Source organism: Microchirus variegatus, assembly GCF_963457635.1.
Source record: "Microchirus variegatus genome assembly, chromosome: 10".
In the NCBI taxonomy this organism is placed as follows: domain Eukaryota; kingdom Metazoa; phylum Chordata; class Actinopteri; order Pleuronectiformes; family Soleidae; genus Microchirus; species Microchirus variegatus.
Genome location: NC_139811.1, coordinates 5,951,750 through 5,979,614, shown reverse-complemented (window position 1 = coordinate 5,979,614; position 27,865 = coordinate 5,951,750). Strand labels below are relative to the sequence as shown.

Genomic DNA, 27,865 nt, shown 5'->3' with positions numbered 1-27,865 from the left:
TCGGAGAACATCTTCATTTCCAGGTTTGACAAACACTGATCAACGTTTTTTCTGACATTTTATGGACCAAGCGATTCATCGAGAAAATAACCGTTAGTTGCAGCTCTATAATAAACTCAACAAAAGTTACACCGTGGTGGAACAAGTGTCAAAAACAGGTTCACGTTCAAGTATTTCAGAGGACCGGGTTGATGTCTATTGTCACAACAAACTTCATCTCCTCATACAAAACATGCACTTTTTGTTTTTCTGTTCTGGGAAATATTTGGACTGTGTGGCTCCAGTGTATTTACTAAAATCACAAACAATTTTCCTCTTTTTCCCCACTCACGCACACTCTCCAGCAAAAAGGCCTGTTGGGTCGATGCAAAACATACATGTTTGGGGGGGGGGGGGGGGGGGGGTTGCTTTTTGGCATTGTTTGGACTGCTTCTCCTGTGTTTTCAATTGTGCATCTATAGGGGCGAACCAGGCGGGCGGGCGGGCGGCACAGAGCTGCCTCGGTTAGTTTTGCTTGGCTCGCTCGCTGCCATTCTTCTACAGATATGTAATCCGGCCTTGTAGAGTTTTACGGTTGTATCATATATACCAATTACTCCACAGCGCTGAAGCTTTAAGGCCGTCCTGGGCCAAGTGTCCCCAGCTAGGGCCCCCCCCCCCCGCCCTAGTCTCAACATCTCCTAAGCCCAAATCAGCAGCCTAATCTTGGGTGGCATTAGTGAGCTATTAGCCAGCAAACTGCTGCACTCTTCACCCGCTCCGCGTGCTGCCAAAACCCGGGAAACAAAAAAAAACGAGACAAACGGAATCACCTCAACCGTCCCGTGGTCTCAAAGAAGTGTGGAGAAAAGAGGGATAAGACACAGAGGAGGGAAAGAGTTTCTATTTTCCCCTCACAAACACTCGTGCGCTCACTCGTTGCGCTCGCGAGAGTCCATCTTCTTGTCTTTCTCCCTCGATTCCTCTCACACTTGTTCTGTCTCTACTGCTTTCTCCCTCTCTCCCTCTCTCTCGTGCTGTCGCTCTGTGGAATCCTGGCAGCCATCTTAGCGCTTGGCAGCCATCTTAGCTTTGGCGGTACCCATGCATTCCTGCTAGCTGACGGCACACCCACACACACACACACAGACACACACACACACACAAATGCTTGCAAAGCACACTCTGTCAAACACACACAGGCCCAATGGTCTTAAAGATAAAAAAGACCTACAGAGGACGTGCAATGCTAATGGAGTGAAGATAAAAACCACTGGGACGCTTGTCTGCTAGCGTTGTGTTGCCTGCACTAAAAGCGTACAAAAAATGCGAAGAAGATCCCAGAAGTAAGGACGCAAACACAAAGATCGGGAAGAAGACACACAAAAAATGAAGTCGTAAGACGAACCGAGAGCAAACAAAGCCCAGGGCTCGTGTTACCGCCCAGGTCGTGCCAAGTCAAACAATCCCAATTATGCGTTTCGTTACAAGCAACAAACTGTTAAAAATCATTTAAACCTGTTTGCCTCTGAGAAATCACCAATACATGTGACAACATCCAAGCCAAGTTTCAGCGCCTCGTTGTCATGACAACAGAGATGGCACACCACCGCCGAAAGTCCCCGGTGACGAGTGGCTGTTGAAACCTGGGTGTGCATATGTGTCGCTGTTTGGCCTGGCAATTAGTTGGAATGAAGATAATAATATAGCCCACTGGCACCGGCTCAATGTGCTGTTTTGTTTAAGTATTTCTTGGCACCGAAGCGACTGGAGGCCGCGCCGCGCTACGCTACATTTGTACTATATTAGTCTCTCTGCATTTTAAGGTGTTAAATCCATTCCAGTTTCATTATTAAACTCATTTTCAAACTCTGCTTTCATTGCTTTTTTTTTTTACTTTTCTTGGCAAACTGGCAACAGGAACCCATTTGTCGAAGTTATTAGACAAAAGTGATCTTTATTTGCTTGGGAATTTAATTGTTAAAGATGGAACTAATTGGGATGTGGCGCTCGTGGCAGGTTTGCTGAGTGCTCCTGTAATTGTGCTTTACGTATACAGCACATATATACACTGAATTGGCAGTTGTGATTGCTGGTACCATTTTTTTTAACTTCTTGTTTCTTGGCCCATCCACTGGGAAGTAACACACAAAAACAACACAGAGTTAAATAAACACACACACACACACACATCCTGCTAGTAATGCTAATGTGAAGTGTTTATCTACAGCTTGGCTAATAAAGATTAATAAAGCAGTGACGAGGGAGTGAAATCTAGGTGGTAATAAAGTTAATGAGAGGCTGTCACAGAGCGACTGCAGGTGCTTCTCCACTAAGGGACAATTACGCTCCTTTGAAAAATTTAAACAGCATTTTCATTCCTGCAGAACTTTCAAATCAATCGATCCCATGACTGTTTTTTTCCCCCCAGTATCCATTTCTTATTTACTTCATATCCGCCTTTAAACCTTACATTAAAAGTGCTAAAGCTTGTACACTGGTACACTCTTTGAAATAAGGGTTCCAAAAGGGTCCTTCTACAGGGGCTGAGGTTCTACCTGGAACCATTTCCCAAAGAAGGGGTTTTTCAAGGGTTCTTGGTAACACTAATGGTTCAAGTAAGAACCATTTTGATCCACAGAACCCTTTAAAACCCTTTCCTGAATAAAGGGTTTTAAAAGGGTTCTTGGTGGAACCTTTCCACCTGTAGTCAAAAAGGGTTCTCCTATGAAGACAAGCCGAAGAACCTTATATGGTTCTATTTATTTCTAAGAGTGTATGTGGATGTGGCCAAAACAGTGATAGTTTAGCTGCAGAATATGGTCCAAAAAAATCATATCATCGATATTTGGACAGATATTTCCTTTGGACCTGATTCTATATTGATCAGATAACAGTCACTTTCACACACAAAAAAATAAGAAATTAAGAATGTAGAATTCCATCATCATTCTGTTTCGTCACAAATTGTCCTCTCATCAAAGCACTGCAGTATTTCTTCCCATTTCAATATTGCAAATGGTCATATTGTGCTTTCTATTATTTATTTTGCAATTAATTGCACAGCCCTAATGGTAACAAATAGATTCTTAGCTCTATATCTGTATGTCTTTCCCAAGTTTATTCCAATAATGTATGAAAACAATAGCCTATTATTATTATTATTATTATTACTATCAAGCAAAATACTCTTATTCAAGCAGGCTCTTAGTTTAGACGAGGGTTTTTATGGCTTTGTTTTTATGGCTATATATATATATATATATATATATATATAAATAAATAAACTTTACTACTAGCATTATTATGTAAGGATGGAACTTATGGCATCAGCCATCATCGCTTCAGTGTGTCCGACTCCATGATGCATTTATAGAATGCACGTGTGATGGGTTTTACAGATGACATTTATGCACATGTGTGTTACTGTATATAGAACATTATATAGTGTGTGTGTCTGTGTGTGTCCACCTCAAATGCCCAAAGGTGCCAGTACAGGAGTAATGTGAGTGTGAGTGAGTGTGTGTGTGTGTGTGTGTGTGTGTGTGTGTGTGTGTGTGTGTGTGTGTGTGTGTGTGTGTGTGTGTGTGTGTGTGTGTGTGTGTGTGTGTGTGTGTGTGTGTGTGTAGGGGGAGTGGGATGGCTGACTGCATCAAAAGGACAGGAGATACTCCACTCTCACTGTGAACAATAGAGAGAGGCTGTGTATTATTATCATCCTCCTGTTAATGCTTGATACTCTGTAGACCACCAGCAGGGACAAATCACTGCCAGAGGCACACACACACACACACGTGCGCAAACACACACACACACGCAGGTACATGAAGCCACATTTACAAACATGTTGGTTCATATGCCTGCATGTGCACACACCATACATGGATACACACACACACACACACATTTAAACACGGATGAATCACTCTTATCTCCTGTGCACAGTCGCCCCAAGGCCCCCTGCACACACCCCGTCTGAGATAATCAACACACACACACGGGTCAAATATACCATGTAATCACTCCAATCACACACACACAAACACACATGACACTCAGGTTTGCACCCCTATTCTTCTTAGGACACTGCATGGGCTTCCATTCATTTTAAATGGCCCTAATCAAAGTTAATGTCAAACCCTAACCTTAACAATTCACATTTTAGCACTAAACTCAGACCCAGTTCCTCAGAAAACAGGTTCTGCCTCATTAGGACCAGGTTTTGGACTACTGGTCCTGACAAGTGTCAGTGTTTAAGACAGAAAAGTACACAAACACTGTTTATTGGTGTGTGTGGTCAGTGTACGGTGACTGTGCAGAGGCTACCGACTCACAACCCAGGCTAATGGACGCGCATAATGGTCGCACTCACTTAATCACACAATTCATCATCATACACACAAATGCACACACACACACACACAAAAACCAAAAACTGCTCATACAAACACGTGCAAATCATTTAGAGACACTCAAAGGTAAAATTGCGCACACATGCTCATTTGTCTGCTACACACAGGCGGCCTCTGCCAGTGCTAATGGACTCATTTACTGCACGCACGCCACACACAAGTGCACAAAACTGCACTGCTGCACACTTTTTTATGTGTGTTAATTTACCAAACAGCTTAGAGTGTTTGTTTGTGCATTACAAGCACACACACACACACACACACACACACACACACACACACACACGGGCAAACAAGTGTGTGCAGGGAGACTTTGTCAGACGGGTGACATCATGTAAAAATCAACATCACGGGAGATAACAGCGTAACAACTATGGCTGTTAAAACTTTATTGTGAAGGGAGGAAATCAGTCAAGCGTGTGCGACTGCCAGAAATCACTTTCCTCTAAATAGAAATGCGACACTAGCTTCTAATAACCACCGCTTTCAGGTGTCGTGCACAGATTATATCACTGCAGCTGCAGATGAGGCTGAAATAGTGTTGTTTTTAGACTTAGTTTTATGGCCCAGAATTAATTGTTTTCAAATTTAAATCAAACGTCTCGGTTCATATTTTACAGGTAATGGTAATTTCTATCTTTTTCTTTATGATTAGAGCGGAAACAAATCGATTAATAAATTAATTAACTACTATTTTGATAATTGATGAAGCTTTTTTCGTGATTAAAACAAGATTTCTGGTTGTTTTAGCTTCTTAAATGTGAATATGTTCTTCGTTTCTTTGCTCCACAAAACAAAGAAATCATTAAAAGTGAATCATTTTGGTTTGTGGACAAAACAAAAACATTCGAGAACATCGTCATTTCCAGGTTTGACAAACACCGATCGTTTATTTTTAACATTTTCTGACAATTTATGAACCAAACGATTGATCGAGAAAATAATCGACAGATTTTTCGATTACCAAGACAATCGTCAACTATTTTGATTAATCAGTTACTACTTAAATGTGAATATATTCTTTGTTTCTTTGCTCCACATAAAGAAATCATTAAAACGTCGCCATTTCCTGGTTTGACAAACACTGATCAACTTTTTTCATTTTTATGGGCCAAATTATGGATTCATTGAGAAAATAATGGACAGATTATTATTGATTGCGAAAAGAATCGATAGCTGCAGCTCTAAGTGTCATCCTTACATTATAGTAGATAATATCGTGATGATATCGCATGTGGTAACTAGAGGTTATTGGAGTTACTATTGCTGTTCTATCATTTATTACCGGTCTAACGTCTGGTATCAACAAGTCATTTTGACTCAGAACTGCTGCTCACTGAACACGATCGTCTATCCCAGTTTCTAAAATACATAGTAACTTAAATCGCATTTCTTCCTGATTCATATGCTCGGTTTGAACTTCAACTGCGTCTAAACACATTTAGTTCACATGTTCGGGGTTTTCTCTGGGTTCTCCGGTTTCCTCCGAGCCATCAGAACACGTGTTAGCGTCGTAAATGTTCTTGTTAGTGCGCCCTGACCGAGGCACCAGACATTTAATCTGGAGTTGGTCCCCAGGCGTTGCTCAGTGCTCCTCTCTGCAGGAAGGTTCAGAACAGAGGGTGTAATAAAGTTACCCCTCTATTCTGCATTAACAAGCGTTTGAACAGGTGTTGCCTAATAACGTGGTCAATGAGTGTTTAATTGCACTTCATACCGCAATATCTGTCTGGAGGAGCGATATAAATGTGGACGATGGCGGTGCTTTTGTTTTTGCACTGTGCAACCGCCAGTTTAACAACATGACAAACACTTGTTTATTTCAGCTTTAAACACCACAAATGTTACTGTACACTGAGCCCTGCACACGTTCAGCACGTGGGAGCAGCAGTCCAGGGTTTTAAAAAGGACAACTTCACTTTGTTACAGCTTTGGGGGTTTTAATTATATCACTTTGGTCAGTTTTTCTGTAAGCAATACTAATAACATTAAACCCACCAAAGTAATTACTCAGATCTGGTAACATGAGGGCCAACATTAAAAGAACTGTTATTATTATTGTTGTGTTGCATTATGGGAAATGTGGGATGCAGTGTTTTTGGAGCTGTATCCCTTTGTAGAGACTTACAAATCTGTGCCTAAACTGTACAGAAGTGGAATACTCATGGTGTTGTGTTTGTGTGTGAATCTGAGGATTTTCAGGGAAAACTATGGTTTAAAAGAGTTAAAAGAATATTTTCTTATTCTTACTGGCAAAAGCGTTTGTGCTCACATTACTAAGTAAACTCAAGTAGAAGTAGGCGGATTCATTGGTTGGCCAATTATTGTATTTTTTAATGATTAGCAGGTGTTTATTACTTGATCAATCTTCTTATTATTCCACATTTTTCACCCCAGAAATGAAAAGTTTATCTCACAAATTTGCCTTTTTTGACTTATTATTTAGTTTACATTACATGTTTTGCTGTTTTGTTTACATGTACGGGTATATTCACGTCATATGATGCAAAATTATTTTATATTTCTTGCAATAAACAAATTATGAAGATTTTGCATGTGCCAAAGTATGACTAATTGTTGTTTTTATATATATTACAAGTGAATGAAATGGCTTCGACGAGAAAATCTCGCAAGAATAAACATCTGCGGTGAATACACCATTGTTCCTAATAGGAATCTATAGTCACAAGTTTCATAAAGCGTGCTTACAAATGCTTATTTTCGTATTGAACTTGCTGACCAGGATAAAGCTTGGGCGAAATGTAATCAATTTAGTCAGAAGATCAGATTTTTCAAAAATCTATTTTTTTGGATTCAGCGGTGCAAAATGCTCCTAATTCAGTTGAAAAGACATAGACAACTTAGAATGTGCTTTATGTAACCCAGTGTTATTTATGTTGTGTATCGTTTGTTATCATTAATCTGTCATATTTCATCAGAATGAGTCCATTGTCTGGCCTGATTTCTGCAGAGGCCAAAAGACAAAAAAAAAAAAAACGCAGACAAATTCCACCTCCACACTCAGGAATGCAGCAGCAGATCATCGACTGTAAACACGACACACGCCGTATGTAGATCCCAGCACCTGCACGCACAGATACGGCCTCAGCCTACAGTACGCGACCTCTTTGACTCGGTCTCTTTGTCTCCACCCTCAGTCTGCTGTGTCATCTAAGGATAGCTCAGTTCACAGTCAAATGATAGGGAGGGGGGGGGGGGGACCCTCCTTCCTCCCAACTGCTCTAGAGCTCTGTGGACAAATCTGCCACTGTTCTCTCTCTCTCACTCTCTCCATCTCCCATCTCTGTGTCTCGCCTCTGCTTCTCCCTTCCACTCTCTCATGCTACGACGACCCGCTCTCCGCCCTCTGCTGCACAGCTGCGCCGACTTTTTCGGGGGCCGATGTGGAGGAGTGGATTTTTTGGCGCACAGGTGGAAACTCGGACTGTGGGTACCAGCTCTGGGTTCATGTGGGAATGCAGCTGTGTGTGTGTGTGTGTGTGTGTGTGTTTTTTTGGTCCGTACATGTGATGGGGGTCAGACTTGAGTGAACTGCACTGCACATGTGCATGGAACACTAAATATAATGTATGCATGTACATGACCGTTCAAAAGTTGGGGGTCACTTAGAAATGTCCTTATTTTTGAAGGAAAATCACTTTTTTTTCAATGACTATAACATTAAATGAATCAGAAATACACTCTATACATTGTTAATGTGGTAAACGACTATTGTAGCTGCAAACGTCTGTTTTTTAATGAAAATGTATACAATGCATAGTGTGTTAAGGCAAATTATGGCATCAAGACAACACAGTTTGTATAAGATAATGTGATAATGTGATCACACAAAGGCAAACGTTAACATTTATTCATTCAAAACAAATAAAAACTTACTTACTGTACAAAAAAATTACTTGCATGAATAAAAGCTTAGACTAGCTGCCTTTTTCTCCCAGAAGTTACAAAAATAAACTGTACCCAAATAACACAAACTGGTGTTTTGTGTGGTTTTTCAAAATCGATTTTTAATCATTTTTTGAAGTTTATGAATCGATTCAGAATCGTGGATGATTAGAATCGCCATTCCTATGTGTTTCGATTTTTTCCCCGACCCCTAATATGTACATAGGTGTATAGAGGCCCGTTTCCAGTGTTCTAATGGTACATTGTGTTTGCTAATGGCGTTAGAAGACTATTGGATGATTAGGAAACCCTTTAAAACAGTTTTGCTGGTTCTTATTTTGAATAAAACGTATTATTTCTAATCTTGTCAAGGTCTTGATGATATTTTCTAGTCATTTTGCAACTCTTTTGATGAATAAAAGTGTGACTTTTAATGGAAAACACAAAAAAATTGCATAGGTGACCCCAAAACTTTTGAACGGTAGTGTATACCGATGGAAGTAAAGCAGACGTCAGGAAGGTAAACTGTACTCATATACCTCATAGTATACATAGCTGTCTCATCCCACCCCCCCACAGCATCCTCCAGCCTCTGGATAAAGGAAACAAACAGCCTCCCCAATTGGGTTTCGCTTAAGAGGTTTATCAGTATGTTGCTAAACATTCTGACCTTTTTTTTTAATCTTTAATGCGCTTAAAATGTTCCAAACCCTCCTAATCCCCATGGCTATCCCACACAGATGTTCATTCGGCTTTTATTGGACTTGATTTTTTTCTCTCTCCTCCCTTCCTTCCTTCCTTCTCTCCTCCTCTGCCTCCTTCATCCCCTACAAACCCCTCACTCCTCCTTCATTTGCAAATCTGTTTTTCCAGTTTTTGAAAACCAATCACTGCCCTCTGACCAACCGCTCCCCCTGCACTTCAATCTCCTTCAAGCAAAGCTCTGGTTCTTCTTAAGCCAGTGGTTCTTACAGGACGCAGTGGTGATGGTACAGTGTGTGGTGTCTGTCCTGTGAATGACCCTGACTCACTGTGGCCGCCCCTAAAGCTTCCGACTCATAAACACAGTTGTTTAGAGGATGCCACTTCCTCCTGAAAAAGGTGCCGCCACAACTATTTCATGGGAATATGCATGACCAGATAACATGGAAGTAGAGTGCAACATGATAATAACAGGGGACGCCATGGACAATGTGGTTTCCCCCCCCCGTGTTATTACAGACAGAACAGCTGTTTTAGCCACTATACAAGTGAGTCATGCACTTCAGTGCACTGCTCTTTAATTTTCATTTCTAACATGAAGATATTTTCAGACATCTTTGTTTATATGTGACATTTAGAGGGACGCGACTTCTTCCGACACTGCAGAATTTAGATTTAATGGGAATTTGATGTGCTGCAAAAGCCTGGGTTTAGTTTTCATAAATGAAGGCACTGTTGTTGTTGTTAGGTTGTTGTCATGATGCAGAGGGGAATTCTGATTGTACTAAGTGTCATGGATAAGAATCCAAACATGTCATATGTTCAGTTAGTTACATTTAAATCAAGCACTTGTAGAAGATGTATGTAATGTATGATCACATCGGTTGTCATACTTTTTATAACCTGAATAACATTATTTAACATTACTATATTCTGTACTGCCCATGCCCAGAAATAAGCTATATATATGTATATACATATATGTATGTATATGTATGTAAATATATGTGTGTTTGTATATATAAAAATATACATATACACATATATATGTAAATATATATGTGTGTGTGTATATATAAAATATACATATACACATATATATGTAAATATATATATATACACATATATACACACATATACCGACGCACATATATATGTAAATATGTAAACGTATATATACATATATACACATAACGACGCACATATATATATATATATATATATATATATATATATATATATATATAATTAAACAAAGCAGTAAAAAGAGCATAAAATACCTAAAATCATTATTTATAAATATGAACAGTGCGTCCTCTTAAAGATCCATTCACCACAATCGACTTCCACGATGTCCAAAAAAAGACAGGAAAGTCCAGTCTCTGTTCTAACTCCATGGGAAAATGGGTAAAATATCAACATTTTTATCAACTCTCGTTGAGCCGAGTGTTTTATGTCAGCACGCGGTGTTGTGTTCACGTCTCGACATGAAAAATGCCCGTAGCCCGACAAAATGACTGTGTTGTGGGCCCGTTTACTATCAATGGGGTACCTCGTTTCTCTGCTCACAAATCAAGACTGAGCTTTCAAAAGGCTGAAAGAACAACACTCGTGGTTATAGGACGGATTTTTTCCCCTTCAGCTATTTTTGGCACTTTCCTGGGAAGTTTATTTGGCCGCTGGATCCACACCCTACCTATTAAACCAGCGGCTCCTGATTCTGGCAGCTCCTCTGGCACTTTGGTGGTATCAACAACAACAACAGAAAAAGCAGTTCCAAGCTAATGGGCTGACATATTCCCATCTTTGGTATCCAGTGAAACATCAGTCTAAGTCTAACACGATCAAACGCTGCTCTCACATTCAGTGGAAATGGGGACAAAATGGTGTCATCCTCCATGTAGTTGAGAAGAGATCTGCTATGTGAGTGTGCATGTGACAGCACACAGCCACGTGATTAACTGTGAAATCTGTTTTCTGTTCTGGTCGTGCTGAAGTGTGAATGTATGGGCGTCGGAGGCTATAAATACATCACATGGCGGCTCTGGATGCTCGACTGTGTGTTTTTGTATAAGTTCATGATACCGTATATGTGCAAAGATGTCTGCAGAGAGCACATGTCGAGGCGGCAGTCGGCGAGATAAGCGCGTAAACATCTGTGATTGACGGGTTTGAGCGGCACCGTGTGGGAGGGAGACGGCGGCCTTTTATTTAAAAAAAAAAAATGTGTGCATTAGCATGTGTGCTAGTCCGTGGGAGTATTTGCACGTGCATGCTCCCAGCGAGTCTCCGTCTATACAGTATGTGGGAAAGTTCAATAAAAAACGAGAGAGATAATTCTGTGTTAGATGCACATCTGTGTTTTTGTGTATGCATGTGTGCATGTGCATGTGCATGTGCATGTGTGTGTGTGTGTGTGTGTGTGTGTGCGTGCGTGCACTGCATGGCCGCCTGGCTGAGCCCAGTGCCAGCAAGGAGCAGGTGTGGGGAGGCAGCCCTTGCATTGCCCATTGCCCATCTGCGTGGCCGTCTGTGTGCCGCCTGCGCCCTCTCTGTGCCAACGCCACACAGAGCCGGGGAGCCAGGGGGTGAGGGCGAGGGGGGACGAGGGGTGGGTGAGAAGGGGTGAGAGGGGCCTAAAGGGAATCAACCATGGGAGAAAGATGAGGGCACGGGGTAGAAGGATGGAGGGGGGGGAAGTGGCTGGCTGGTTGCCCATGCATAACCCCCCCCCACACACACACACACACACACACACCCTCCCTGCCCTGTTTCTTTTATCTTTTATCTGTGTCTGTGCTGATGAGCTGATGTATAGAGAGAGCCAATGACAGAAAAGTCCTTTTTACATTATTTTAAATGCACTAAAATACTTCTTTTTTTAAAAAAAAACCCTGATATTTATTGATTTATCTATCAGATAATTATTTTGTCAGGAAAAACAAAGTGAGGTCCCCTGATGCTCGCATTACAACTGGGAAGGCATATGGAGAGAGAGAGGTGTCGTTGCTCCGTTTGGCCAGCAGATGTCACTTGTTGGCAATGGGGGCATGAAAAAGTGCAGCAACACATGCTAAAGAAATCTGCCTCTCACAGGGAGGAAGAGAGAGGGAGAGCAGTGGGAAAGATTTTTCAGCAAAGCTGCCTTGACTTTAGCATGAAGGGAGAGAGGAGGAGGAGGAGGAGGAAGAGGAGGAGGAGGGGGTTTTAGTTTTCAAAAGTTCGACCAAAAATCAAAATCTGTGGCTGCAAAAAAATCTCCTCTCAAATAGAGTTAGTGGTCAAAATGGTGTATTTTTCTTATTGCAAATAACTAAACGGTCCAAGTTTCTCTCCCCCGGCGTTCCCGATCGCATCCTTGAAACACACGCTCGGCAAACGCTAAGGAGTCACAGCTGGCCTGGAAAAAGGAACGGGGGAGATTAACATGGACTGAGATTATACTAAACGTCCTATAGTGGCAGGCGTGTTTAAAGTGCACTGATGATTTGTGTATATTAGGTTTCATGCGAACAGAGCCGGGTATGAAACAAATTGCGCTGGGGTTCACGGCTGCGAGTGAAAGACATGAGCCACCCTTGTGATATACGGGTGTGTGTGTGTGTGTGTGTTGGAGTCTGGGCACAAGTGGGAATGGGGGGGATCATGTGATGCCAGTTGCTGCCAGGAGGCTGACAGAAAAAAGGAGGAGGGGGCATGGATATAAGGAGACGAGGGAAAAGAGGGAAGAGAGGCAGACAGAAGTGGAGACAAGAAAAAGACAAAAAAGAAGTGAATGAGAGAGAGGAAGAAGGGGGGGGGGGGGTTGATGGAGTGAGAGAAAGACATACGAGGGAAGGGAGAGGAAGGGGAGGGGGGGGGGGGGTTTGCTGGGGAGGGATTGTGAGAGCTGTGGGAACATTTTGCCTGGCCAAAAAAGACGTGAGCGGAGAGAATAAAAGAAGGAATGGGGAAAGAAAGAGAGACTTGTTGGCAGAGGAGAGGAGCGATGCGAGGAGGGGAGGTGGGGGAGGTTGGGGAGGGAGGCAGAGCGTACAGTGGGCACCAGCGAGGGAGCAGACACGATCAAACCCAGCGCGACGGGGGAGAGACGAGGAAAAGCAAACACACACAGCACCGCAGCTATACACAGACGCAGCGCCGTCGCTTCGCTAAAAGCCAAATATTCTCACAGTATCCATGACTAATAATCGGCGACCAACCAGGACTCTGTGTGTGTGTGTGTGTGTGTGTTTGCTGCACGGTGCAGACGGGATGACCTTGTGAACTTTTGGCAAACCTCGTTATCACCACCGGTCCCCAACTGTGTCGCTTTCCTTTGGGACAAATTCTCAGAACCTGCCTCTGACTCTGTGGACGTCCATTATGGATAACACAGGGCTGCCATTGGCCGTGCATCTCACGCTGAACTCTCCCCCCCTCCCCTCCTCCTCCTTCTGCATCTGGACAGTTCATGTTTTAAAAAATCCCTCTTTTTTGCCAAGCGGAGATAAGAAACCATCGCGCAAAGAAAAATCAATTATTGCTGGTTTCAGGAATTCCCAATATCTCATCATTTATTCCTCCCGTGTCTCTTTTGTTAAATGAATATTTTGATAACCGGTTTGAAGCTTCTTTTCATGATTAAAACAAGATTTCTGATTGTTTCAGCTTCTATAATGTGAATATTTTCTTTGTTTCTTTGCTCCAAATAACAAAGAAATCATTAAAAGTGAATCATTTTGGTTTGTGGAAAAAACAAGACATTTGAGAACATCGTCATTTCCAGGTTTGACAAACACTGATCAACATTTTTTTTAACAGTTTATGGACCAAACGATTAATCGATGATGAAAAGAATCGTTAGTGGCAGCTCCAACACACACATAAACCTTATGTATTATTACTCTGTCTATTAGTCCCTGCAAGGTTGAGTTCTCATTGACGAACCCTTCAAAGTCAATCTAAATCGCGCAGAACACAAATCACGAATGACCGTGGTGACGAGAGGAAGCGTTTTGTCACATTTTAACATAATGTCAACAAAAATATGACTCAAATTACAAGACAACATTTCTTGGATCGCGCTCCGCTCTTTTATTTACACTCCCAGGCGTTGGAAGTCTGATCCAACCTGGGCCAGAAAACACTGAGGATTTATTTTGGGTTTGTGAACTATGCAAATAAATGCTCCCAAATCTATCTGGGGCTTGGAGGACGTGTTTTATGGGGGCTGTAAAACTCCACACAAACACATAAAGCAGGCCTGTAAAAATAATGTGTGCTCTGCATAAATGCTCATTTGGACTAATGAATTAGGAGAGCAATGAATGGCTGCGTTAAACTCCACATCCTCCCCCGGGGTGATGCCAATGGAAGGGTAATGTATGATGTGCATGATCTGTGGGGAAGGCTGCACATCAGTTTTCATGCACGCGTACAGATGTGTATGTGCTGGAGGAGCTGTTCGCGCATGGCCACGCGGTACGAAACGAGCATTGAAACGGTGGTACGGTCTGAGGATGCAGACAGTAACAGTAGATCCCTTTATATCCTTAAAACAAGGGATGAAACTAATGTGTCTTTAAACTCTCTGGACTTAACGGTTGGTTGTGTGGTCCACAAAATGGAGAGTATGGTGTAAAACGTCCATTGGTGTTTCCCCAAACCTCAAAATGACAGCGTCCTTAAATGTTTTCGTTTTCTCCACAAACCAAAGATATTCGGTTTGGTGTCGTGGAGGAGCAAAGAAACCAGGACTTACTGTACTCTAATAGTCAAACTGATGAATATTATTGTAAAAGTACACTGCCGTTCAAAAGTTTGGCGTCACAAAAGCACTTTTTTCAATGAATATAACATTAAATGAATCAGAAATACACTCTATACATTGCTAATGTGACTATTCTAGCTGCAAACATCTGGTTTTTGATGGAATATGTACATAGGTAGAGGCCCATTTCCAGTGTTCTAATGGTACATTGTGTTTGCTAATTGTGTTAGAAAGCTATTGGATAATTAGAAAACCCTTGTGCAATGATGTTCTAATCCTGTCAATGCCTTGACTATATTTTCTATTCATTTTTTTGTGTGACTTTTAACAGAAAACACAAAAAAAACTCTATAGGTGACCGCAAACTTTTGAACGGTACAGTTGGTGATCAACAATCTATGAATGCAGCACTCAATATGAATGTTTTTGAATGAGGAAAACTTAATTGAGAAACAGCAGTTAGTTAATAATCTACTCTTCACTCTATTTGCAGGCTTCCTGGTTATCAAAATACCTCAGATTGGTGTCAAACCAGGGCACTCTGGGGCACCGATGGCGGGGGCTTTCTCCCCCGGAGTGAACCGGAAAGATGTCCAAACTCAGTGTTTCGATGGGACTACAACAGCCAACGATGCATACCTACGGCTCGAACCAAAGATTTATTCTTTCAGCTGACGGACACAGAGAGTGAAGAGGAGGAGGAGGAGGAGGAGGCAGAGAGAGAGAGAGAGAGAGTAGCAGATGAGGCCTGAGAAAAAAACAATCAGCCAAATGAGGGCACAGATAGAAAGGCAACCTTTGACCACCAGCTGTCTGGGAGTCACCGCCCAGCCGCATTTGTCAGTCTGTGTCCCCAGATGAACCCGGCCCAAGGGTCAGTGGCTCGCAGCACAGCCGTGTGTTTGTGTGCGCTTCATTTGCATGTATGCACACACACACATACACACACACAAACACACATGCATTAGTGAGTCTTCCTGTGTGTGTGTGTGTGTGTGTGTCCATGCGTACAAGCTGTCTACTAGCTGTGTCAAAGCTGGCTTTATCACACAGACAGATAAGGTGAGTAAACAACTGCCCTGCTCTCCTGTCCCTCTGCAGTGCCGGCTGATAAATGCACCAGCTTCCCCGCCTTCATTACATGTTCCCTGGTGTAGCGCCCAAGGGACTGGAGGGGGGGGGGGGGGGGAACTGATTCAGGCAAATACCAGGCGCTAGCCGCAATCACAGGCCTGAGAGAGTCTACTTACAAGGGCATGACTGCAGATACTGTTGTTGTTATTCAGTCTTAAAGCTAACGTTGGGTGAGTCTGGAAAAGGCTAGCAGTAGCGGGTAAAATCTATCCATCCCACCCCTTTTTCGTCAACCAATCACATGGTTTAAATCAAATGATTAGTCATGTTTGTTCCAAAGGGCTACAGACACTGGCTATGTGTCTCTTTTGGGCAAGACTCCATTAGCCAAAACTGCTACCAGCGTCTGTGGATGGATGAATGACGTCACTGTGGTGTTAAGCACTTTTAAGTGGTCATTAGCGCTAGAAAAGCACAATATAAATAAAGACCACTACCCATTTTATTTCTTTATGAATAGCCATTGGATTACGAAGAGGATTTCAACAAAATTACCGACTCTGGCTTTAATACGAAGCTCCATCATGAGCTACATGAACAGTATTTTGGGGCTGCTCAATCAGAGCGACGGCTTAAGTAAATCAAACGGCACATCCATACATGTTAGACACACGGGATTAGCCTATTTCAGTCAGCTTACGGTTCCACTCAGTCTCCGCCTGCCTGCCTCGGTCAAGCTGATAATTGGAGATTTAGTCCGACCATCTATCAATCCATCTATTAACTTATTAACCCAGATACAAAAGCTTTTAATGTCGTCCTTCCTCCCGCTCATCAGAGTCAACGCACGCCAAATCCACTTAGTGGAGTTCAAAAATCATATTCGTCAATAAGCATCTGCCTTATTATCTCTGACCGCAGCCTAATCTGACCTTTTACGGTAAGGAGACATATTTTGTCATGCAACAATATAGTAAAAAAAAAAGGGGTTCATGTTCAGTAAAAATAAGCTCTTTGTCATCGTAACGTATCATTTTCATCACTGACGACGTCCCTGAACAAGCACAGCTGGGAAAAAACGGCTCATTCCCCATGTAAATTTAAACGGCAGCTAGTGGCAGCCTGTTCATTTGCACAGCGATGAAATGTCGCTGCCCTGTTGCCGACGGCTGCGTGGTATTCAACAGAGAGGATGTTCAAGTCAAGGGGGCAGAGCAGAGGAGCCTGCATCTGTTTGGCAGTCGCTCAGAAATGTCTCGCGTTTCACACTACGCCTCTGGGATCCGCTGGGCCCCAGTCCTCAGCCACAGAGTTTATGAAAAACAGAGGGAACCAGGAAACGGAGGAAGGCGAGGGGAGGTGAAGTGATGCCGCAAGAATGAGACGGAGAAGAATGAGCTGGATGACATGAGAAGACAAGAGAGAGAAAGATGGGGGGGGAGAAGAAGAAGAAGAAGAAGAAGAAGAAGAAGAGGAGGCTGGACAGCTGAAATTAGAGCGTTTGGATGATGTTTTCCACTCTGTCTGCAGTGTGCAGAGTATGTTGAGGGGGTTCTCCCGAGGCCCCCGAGGAGCCCGAGGGGCCCCGGTGAGATCTGTGAGCGGATTCAGGTGAGAAACAGGTGCAGCTGCATATCAAAACACAAACCCCGTGACTGTGGTAATCACAGACGACTGACAATGGACAATGGCGTGTGTGTGTGTGTGTGTTTATGCATCTATAACTGAACACACACATGAGCATGTATAATTCATGCTTAATCTGAAAGTTAAACCATATGTGCAAAGTTGCAAGACTCTTTCTCTGTATGTGCTTGTGTTTTTTATATGATTGTGAGGACATTTTTCCAAAAGATCTTTCAGGATCAAGGATATAATAAAGTCGGGGGAATGGTAGGAGTTTGCTTTATTTGGGTTATGTTGTCAAGGGCACCAAATTGCTCCATACCTTTATGGCCTCTATCTGTTGGGGTACTGACAACCCTACTCTATTTTACACCAATAACGTTAGCTTACACCGCTATTGCCATCGGGCCAATGCAACTCAGTAGTAGTCAGACTATGGTGTACCATTCCAAACTCGTAATATGACAAGCTGAAATGAATTCTACTTTTTGCCGGAAATGCAGCTTTAGGGTTAGGGTTAGCATCTTGGTAAGGGTAGCGGGGGCTAGAGAATGCATTGCATCAATTACGAGTGTCCTCATGGATATTGAAAGACAAGAAAATGTGCGTATACTTTATGAACTGTAAGCCTGTGAATTCCTTGGATTAACACATAACAGGCGGCCCCTGTCTTCAGTCAAGCTCAGTCCTCCACACAACAAACCCCCCCGACTCCCCTGAGCTCCATCTTTGATTCGGTCTCCGTCTCAGCTGTCACCACGCCTGAACTGTCTGCCTCCTGTCGGCTTCGCTGAGAAAATACACAGCCATTTATAGCCATAACATTTTAGGTTATGTTCTCACACACACACACACACACACACACACACACACACACACGGTCAGAGCAGATGACCTATTGCACATGTGATAAAGTTATTATTTGTTGTGAAAGAGAACATAAAGAGGAAGTGGAGAGGTTTTACACACCCATACAGTTAATTGAAGTGAAGCACTCGGAATTGTTTGTTTTAACGTGACTCGTGGAGGAACATTACACCCCTCCAGGCACATTACAATGGATGAAGTAAGCCAGATATGTCCAAAAATAAACAAACTAAGCTTTGTATCCAATTACTATGAAATGCCTTAACATGCTCAAATACTGGTAATGAACTTAGCTCTTTCAAAACATCCTCCGATAAAGTCATTAATGAAGCAAGAGTAACTTTAGACATACTTTTTAAATGTGTGCTTCAGTTAGAGCCTGTATCTCGTCATCTCATCTTCATACATCGTTATATTAATACGTTGAATTCATAAGTGGAACACTAAATCACAGCCAACGTGCAGCGACAGGCCTTCAAATTGAGCAATAAGGCAGGTGTCGTGAAATTCAACAACAACCGTTTCTCAGACGTTCACCTGGTGCTTTAGGGGATCGTAGGTTTAATATCGATCATTTCAACGGTTATACGCCATCAATGTAGTAATGACGTCTATATTTTAGCATGACTTATACCCATAGTTAATATATAAAGAAGCTATTGGTTGTGATTACGCAAGAAGTTGTTGAAGCAGTGCAGACACTTTAAAGGTCCAGTGTTTAAGTATGGTGGCACTTACAGACCAGTAAGGTTCGTGAAAAGCAAAGACTATTTCTATAAAGCGACGTCCTTGCCTAGAGCACATATAAAAGGCTGAATCTTATCGTACGTCTACCAATAAACCCTCGTAATTGTGATCTTTAAGTGTTTAACAGAGTTCGGTTTGAAGTCAAACAGAGGACTGGTCCTGGTCTTGGTCCTGTGGACTTCTGTTTTTATTTTGTTAACACAAAAGATGTGTTGTGTTCCGTGCGCACGTGCAGATGAAAGTCGCATTAAAACACAAACACAAACATTTAGAGCATGAAACCACAGTCGCACAAAGCTTACTTTCAAATACAATTTGCTTGCCCTCCTTTGAGTCTGCTCAACTTCTTGACCCCAAACCGAGGTTCCACGTTCCCCCCGTCAAGTCACGATCTCGTGTCTGTACCTGCTATTCCGCAGAAGAACACGTTCACCCAATAAAACAATCACGGGGCCGTATTTATGAGCCTTTCCCGCTTCTGTTTGGACCCTCCTCAGTGACAATGCACACTAACTCAGACCTGCAGCAGGGAGGTGGCAGCGTGTTTATTTTACTGTGGGCTGTATCTGGCCATCATTATCTCACACTGTAAGAAGGAGCACTGTAAACAGATGCTTGTGGCCCACTCAGCTGCAATGGTGCATCTGGCTGAGGCTGCAGCAGGGAGTGGGGAAAAAGAGGATCTAAGGGCACTGAGGTTTTGGAGGCATGACTGAGCGGGGACAGACTGTGGCAAAAGTAAAGCTGTCCTCGGCCTGAGGTTGAGACTCAATCTCTGGGATGAATACGGAGCTGATTTTGAGGTTAGGCGGGGAACGAGCGTTATTTCTACAGCTGGCAGTGACGGTGCAGATGTGGCCAGGATACGGGACCATGGGATCAAGGTGGAGCCTGACTCCTTCCCCCCCTGCAATATTATCACATTAAAGCAAGGTTGTTGTTGTGTGTGTTATAACACAGAGGGAAGTCGTATCAGTTCAAGATGCTCTCGCCGGAAAGCTCAACAAACACTGGCAGTGAAGTTTTCACAGAGCCGCGTGGCCTAAACAAACTGCTTTAGAAGGAACAGAGAGGAGGGAAGAAAGGCAGAGAAAAGAGGGTGGGTTGGGAGGGGGGGAGAAATATGAAATGGCGTCTCTGTTAGTTACAGCTGGAAAAGAGGGAAAGAGCGAGGAGAGAGAGAAAAGAGTGGGATCTGCTGCTTCTATTTTTTTTTACTTTAATCTAAAGCAGAGACGCTGTGCAGTGGAAAAAGCATGACGAAAAGCAAAGTTTACATGAGCTACAGGCAGAGAGGGGGAGTCGGGGTGGACAGGCAGAGACAAACAAACAGACAACTACTGACGAACAGCTGCACAGGCCTTTGCTGACAAAGAGGGAGAAGGAACGAGAGGAAGAAAGAGAGAGAGAGAGAGAGAGCGAACCCTGGTTACAAAAATGGAAAGTCCACATTTGAGCACAGTATGGAAATATGGTCCTCATTTCATGATTCAATTCCTGCTCCCTCCCTCTTCCCCTCCCTCTCTAACTACCCCTTTTCCCTACCACGGTCTCTCTTGCTCTTTTCTGCAGCTGCAGCCCGGGTTATAAAAGCCTGTTAAAAACACAGGAAGACCAGTAAAACGGATTGAAAAATAGCAGGAGGGAGATGTCGAGCTCAGCCAGGGAATGGAGCAACTATGGAGAGAGTGAGAAGTTGATAGAGAAGAGGAAAAATACTAAATCAAAGTATAAACAGAAAAGTGGCCTCGGCTTCAAATGGTTTGCACTTTACAGATGTGTGCTGCCGCGTAAATCTTACTCAACTTTTAGGGGTTATTTAGCAACTGCAAAGCCCCGTGTGCAAAGACTGTGTTATTCCAACTGTGCAGCTGCTAAGCTCTCACAGATGACACAAGTCTGATTCTCCAACTTTAAGATTGTCGTACCACGTCCATCCCTCGTCTTAATCTCCAACTCATCTTCTTCCTCATCCCTTCCTCATCCCTCCCCCCCGTTGAGTATGCATGCAGTAGCGGACACACACAGAACTTCAGGGCTGCTGCAAAGCTCCTTGTTGACCGACTGTAAAGTGAAGAGCGACCCGGTCAGCCGCGGTCTCTGTGACCCTGTCGGGGCTCATCCTAGCCTCGTCTCCCATGTCTTTCCCCTCATACAAGCCTAATCCTCACAGCTTTACATCTTAAAAAAAAACTTTGCCCCCTGCTCTGGCTCAGGGCCGACGCCAGGGAGAAATTAAAAATGTGTCCTAAGAGGCTGAAGAAATGACCTTTTTTCCATGGAAACTAACATGAACCCTGGTGACAGGGAATGAGCGTATCCCCGAGTATCAAAGCCACCGTCAGATCTGCCTACACATGCTCGCCTTGTCCTCAAATCACATTCTCATGCTCGTCTTCTGCCTCCCCCCCCCCCCCTCTCCATTATCCCTACATGTTATTTTCCTTCCTTAATCTCCTCCTCCAACAGGTCGTACCCAGTTCTCGTCCACAATTCACTTCGCTTCCCTCCCTGCGAAAATCACCAAGTTAGACGAGGCAGTTCATTATTTCAAATTTATGGCCTGTCCGTTTGGCCTGCCTCAAGGAGGAATAAAAATCAGGCTTTGGTTGGCGTGGTGATCTGCGGCCAAAACCAAATCCCTCCTCCTACCCTTTTATAGTTTAATATAAAGTCATATCAAATTAAATTTAACGAATTTAACTCTTCAGCGTGCCAAGAGCTCTACTTTACAAAAACACACAAATAACACACTACGTCTTAGCACACACACACACACAAAGCTTCAACTCAACACTTAACTGCCCTCTTCCCTCTTTAGGGGGAAATAACTTCATTTGGCAAGTGTGTGCGTACATGTGTGTCCATGTAGAGGCTTCTGTGTGGGGGGTAAAAACTGCTGAAACTGAGGATCATTCATCTGGTGGAAAAAAAAAAAAGCATAAATTCGGGCGCATAAAGAATATCATGTACGAGCGATCACTCTTGCTATAAAACCTAAAGGAAACAGCGACGTCGAGTAAGTGCGTGCGCCTGTGGAGGACGACCATGAATATGTCAGTGGTCGCGTTTGAGCGTGCGTGTGGTTTTCCCGTGCATCGGTGTTGACCCACATCTATGAACACGGTCGCTAAACAAAACAGAGAAGGCTGTATTTTAAATGGATCAGGCTCCTCGGTAATACGAAATAATGACGGTGGCGCTATATCACGGCGCTCAAAGCTTCGCTATCCTCCGCGCTCATAGGCCCGTGGGGGATTGAAGCCATTTGAAAATATTTTAAAAGAGGCCCGATTGCCTCCAGCTCAGAGGCTCAGAGAAGCCTTAAAACCCTGCAGCTAAATCCTGGGGTTATGTAAGGTAAAGCTCTAAATCTCACCGCTCCTGATGTTACATATTACTGTAATTGCAAATGAAAAAAAAAAACAAAAAAAAAACAGGGTGGGGGCGAAGAAATGCAGAGAAGAGGGACTTTGGAGGCCCAGCAGAGTGAGGACAGACGGGGGGGAAAGGAAAGAAGTGAGGTGTGAGAGGACGGATAGAGTCGTGGAAAGAGGAAGGATGAAATCAGCGAATGATCCGAGGGGAAAGAATGAGACAGGAGAACATCTTCAACACAAAGGATTCCCTGGAGCAAACTCTCTCGCCGCGTTGTGCGATGCGCTCACTCCTTCAGCTTTCAGCAGACAGAGTGGACTCTAAGGGCGACGTCGGAGCAGCAGCACCACCGGGCCAAAACCCGTGGACTAAAAAGGAAATCCAATAAAACTCAAGTCTGCGTTTATCATCTGTCCACCTTACATCGTCTGTCTTGCTCCAAACCCCCGAAAAAAAACCTCCAGGGCCAGACAAAAACAGGCCTACACATGTAAACAAAAATGCAGGCCTGACAAGACAAAGCACGGCCGTTAAAAGAAACCCACCAGGTCATGTTCAACCCCACGACTCTCCGAGTCTGCACATACGCTTTATGCTTTTTTAAGACTCTGTGTGTGCATGTTTAAATCTGGACTGAGCGTGAAGGCGGATAAGACATTAGCATCCCAGTGCATGATGCAATGCAACGCCTGAAGATGTAAACAGGCTCTGAGTCACTCACATGAAGAGTTCATGGGTAAAAGGGAGGGCTTTTTTTATTTTTTTTTTCACTGCGTGCGACGCCTGGAGGCAAACGCAGCACTCCAGCATTTTTTTTTTAAATCTGCCAATTCAAAATTTACAATCAACAACATCTCAGGTTGCAGGCAAAGTGCCGTTAAACGTTTGTGTTCACGTTATGTGAGAGTTTATAGCCACGTTAACAGCTCTGCGAGGCAAAAATATGAGCACACAAAGGGCACTTGATACATTAAATGCTTATGTCCACATGCGAATATGCTCACAATTACAATAACGTGCAATGTTTACAGTTATAATCACAATCTCAGCGTGCGAGCTTGCTAACATTTGCTCATTAGCCCCGACTACAAAGTAGACCTGAAGCTGTTGAGAGGGTCATTAGTTTTGCTGGTTTCTGTCCAGAAAAAACAACTGTGGATTGGTAAAAATCATTAGGATCTATCATCTGGGAAGCACGAATATGGCTAGGGACGGGGCCGATCCAGTATCGGTATCGGGTTCCGATACGGACGTAATTCACGGATCGGAGATCTCTACAGTTGGATCGGAAATCCGAACTGTGCTTTAAAGTTGTCTGCCGAAATGTCTCCACAAGTGATGCCCTGACTATTCTGCTAGCTGGCTGCAAAAAGTGGAATTGATTTCCTGAGCGGAGGCCTCAGTGTGTGATACATGCCTCAGTTCAGGAAATCCATTCCACGGTTTACAGCCAGCTAGCAGGCGAGTATGATTGACCAGGAGTTAACCAGGAAAATCAGCTCAACTGCAGCCAACATAATCTCAGCTGCCACCGTTTTGCCCACTGTCGGTACCGTTCGCTGAGGAGAACGGTACCGACAGCGGAATAAAAACAATGGAAATCACACTCCTCCAAGCCAGGGTTTACTTTAGCTGGTATATGCTGACTTTTGGCCATTTTCGTGTGAATTTGGCCGGCGAAAACAAATGTCACTCAGAATTCTGCGTTCACGTAGTATTTAGGTTTATGACCAGAAGATGATACAAATATCAAAGCAAACAGAGCATCCATATCGGAAGAGTATCGGCATCGGCAGATATCCAAATTCAGGGATCGAATCGGATCGGAAGTGGAAAAAAGTGGATCGGTGCATCCCTTTATATGGCCTTGCTGGGTTCATCCTAAGGAGAACGCGAATTTCTGCACAGTTTGCAGAAATATTTCAGCTCTTACAACAGACCGAGACTGTCATCCCTTGTGATCATGGAGGGAAGTTCAAGCCCGCAGAGAGCAGCGAGAACAGATGTAAAAGAAGAAAAAAAAGAGGAAAGTAATGGTTTAAGACGTTCGGCAAGAGCCTCTGGGAACTGTCCTCCTCCCCCCCAGAACAGGACCATCACAGCCTTAAAGTAACCTCATCTGTTGGTACGCTCATCAAACATAATGAAATCAAGCCAGCATTACACCTGGCACCAGGAGACCGGATTATACCTCACTGTGGATTACAGGGCTGTCTGCAGTCTAAATTCAAGGAGGCCGTGCAGTCGACAGCAACAAGAGGAGAATGTTAGGGGAAAACGAGCTGCACTTCTTATTGATCATGTTTGAAATAGTTGAAAATGAGCTTAATAATGGCATTCTACTCTGTGTTTTTGCTTTTCAGGCCTTTATCATGCCAGTTCTCACAGCTTTTTCCAGGGTGTAACATTTAAGAGGTTTATCCGCAGACTGGCAATCAAGAATCCCCACGATTGCATGCTGTGTTTAACGTCTTCTACATTAAGTCAACGTGAAATAAAGACAACGTAGGTGCAAAGAGCGACACCCTGATCGCTTTAAATCGCAGGATGCACATGTGCACAGCTGCCTGCGATTCCCCAGGAAGGTTTCGTGTTCCAAATTTGAGTGAAATGCGAACAAAACGCTCAAATTCTTCCAGTGTGTGTCTGCGCGATTATTTTTTAACCACATGAATTCCTCTTTAAAAATCAGATCTGTCCTCCCAGCCCCATTCCTCCTCATCTTTGTGCATCATCTTGAAACTCTCCTTTCTATTCCATCTTTTCCCCTAGAACTGCTGCCAACATGTGATTTCACTTATCTTCCAGTGAAATTAGAGTGGAGAGAGGAACAGACTAATGGTCATCTCTCTGTCTCTACCTCTTTCCCTCCACTCTCTCCTCACCGTGGCAGGGTCTTGATGAAAGGACCTGTATATTTTGCTTTAGTTTCAAATTCCGCTGCCTGAAAAAAAAAATAAAAAAAAGAGAGAGAGAAAGGACTGCAGATGTGGGATGATTGCCACACCTACACAAAAATGCTGGACTGAAAAAACTAAAAAGAACCAAGTAGAGACAAAGAGAGCAGCAAAATGATGTGCAGCTCTTTGCTTTTTCATCTCCAATACTGTGAATCTCAATTATTTTGGCGTCTCTGACCTCATTTATTTGAATCTATTGAGCTTCATCAACGCCTCTCAATGCTCTTTTGGTTTCACGACTTCTGTGACCTGCGATGGATGATCGTATTCCCAGATGTGTCGAGAGATAACACAAACCTATTGTTCGCCTCTGCCCTAAAAAAAACCCATCCTCCACTGCTTCTTCTACTGGTCCCACAGAGGGTCTGCTGTTGTCTTCAAGGCACCGTAACCGCGATCAGAGAACACCACCGCGTTCAGTCAGTGCGCTCCGTGCCATTTTCTCCGCTGCTTCCTCTCATCCCTTTGGTGCGTTTATGAGCCATAGAGACAGTCTCGACATCTGCGTCGGCCATTATCCCTCAAGTCGGGGGTCAGAGATCTTGGACAGTTTTGGAAAACAATTGGCGGGAGAAAGGTCTGTGATGTGGGATTCACAAAAATCGATGTCGTAAATTTATCGTCGACATGGACATTTGGGTTACATGCAAACACTCGCGTTCGGGGGCAAAAACGCTTTTATTTACTTTTTTTTTTCCCCGAAATGCGTTCAAGTCAATCGAAATCTCAGCCGTGGATGAGTGGACGGTTTTTGGCGGAGACGATTCGTCCCGTGAGGGAGCGAACAGGCAGCCAAACAAGACAAGAGCCAGAGATCCATTCATTGGAGCCAGGAGAGTTTCCGATTTCACAAATGTAAATAATTTACACGCACACAAGAGTGCACTAAAGAATAAAGCCAGTCAATGAATTATATTTGTCAAATGGTTTTCCCCCAAATATAAAACTCTGCTTTGGAGATGAGGTGTAGCGCTAAATTCTTCTGGACGGTGTGAAAGAGTATGATGAAGCATATTTCCCCAATGGATGCTATCAGAGGTTAGCGTCCTCCTGCCATGACGAGCCTTTTCCCTATCAAACGATGCATACAACTCTTTGAAGATGCTCAACCGATGATCTCTACACAACAGGAACGACCCTGTGTGCCTGAAAGAAATGGACGTAGTGTTCCAGTTTTAAAGCAAACTCCCATTTTGAAGCCTCAAGTTTCACGATTTTTATCTGCACCAAGAAAGTTTTGCAACTGGAAATTCACGATAACACTGGTGTCCACGAGAGCTGCAACTAACGATTATATTCATAATCGATTAATCTGTCGATTACTTTTCACGATGAATGGTTTGGTCCATAAAATGCTAAAAAAACGTTGATCAGTGTTTGTCAAACCTGGAAATGATGATGTTCTCGAATGTCTTGTTTTGTCCACAATCTTTTTTGTCCACCTTTGTTTGTTTGTTTGTTTGTTTGTCTGTCTGTTAGCAACATAACTCGAAAAAGTCGAGGACCGATTTGGATGAAAACTTCAGGAAATGTCCGCAATGGGACCAGGAACAAGTGATTAAATTTTGCGCTATCACTATTTGTATCGCTATTTTGTGTGTGTGTGGGGGTGGGGGGTCTGAGCTGCCTTGGCGGAGGTCTGCGCTCTCCGAGTGCTTTTCTAGTTTGTTATTTGGAGCAAAGAAACCAGAAAATAATCAAATTTAAGAAGTAGAACTGATTCATCCATTATCAAAATAGTTGAAGATTAATTTAGTAATCGATTAATTGCATCCACTCAAACATGCTTTGATGATGATGATTTAATGTCTATTTTAGACTAAATGGGAACAAATCTGACATTAAGAAAACCTGAAACTACCAATCGAGAACATTAACTCAAGTGATAAGTAGGTGCATTGTCCCATAGTCGTCCATTCTAACCACTTCTTTGTGAACTTGTTTGTCAAATGAGCAAAGAAGCTTGAGATCAACTGTTGAGCTCGGTCGAACAAAAATAAAATCAAAAGTCTGTTTCTCTCCAGTAAGCTGCAATGAGGCCGTGAAGGCTCCAGTGCTAGTTCACAGCTCCCTGGGTGTTGTGAGAAAGAACACTTGAACATTTGAAGGAAAACTTACTGCAGGAAGCACTACCTCACCAATGGTAACCCCCACGGGGATCATAAGATAAAATGGAAAAAGAGGAAAAGAGGGAGGAGAGACGTAGAGCAAAGAACACAGAGAGCGAGGGGAAGAGGCTGTGGAACGGCTGCTAATGCTTTCTCCAGAAACTGGCAACCCGGACGCTCCTGTAATTGGTGCGATCTAAAAAAGTTGGATCTCTCCATTTCAGCTTTTCCTCGTCTTTCTTCTCCTGTTTTCCTCCCCCCCTCTTCCTCTTCGTCTTTTCACATTTTCAAATTCTCCGTCTCCTTCATTTACCGGACCGACGTCAAAGAGGAACCGCAGAACAGGAAGAGGAG

General features: G+C 43.3%; 1 protein-coding gene across 3 annotated transcripts in view; it reads right to left on the bottom strand.

Annotated features, from left to right (window-relative positions):
- nfixb (nuclear factor I/Xb) overlaps window positions 1-27,865 on the bottom strand; it is a 170,702-nt gene that overhangs the window by 35,427 nt on the left and 107,410 nt on the right. The window lies entirely within an intron of this gene.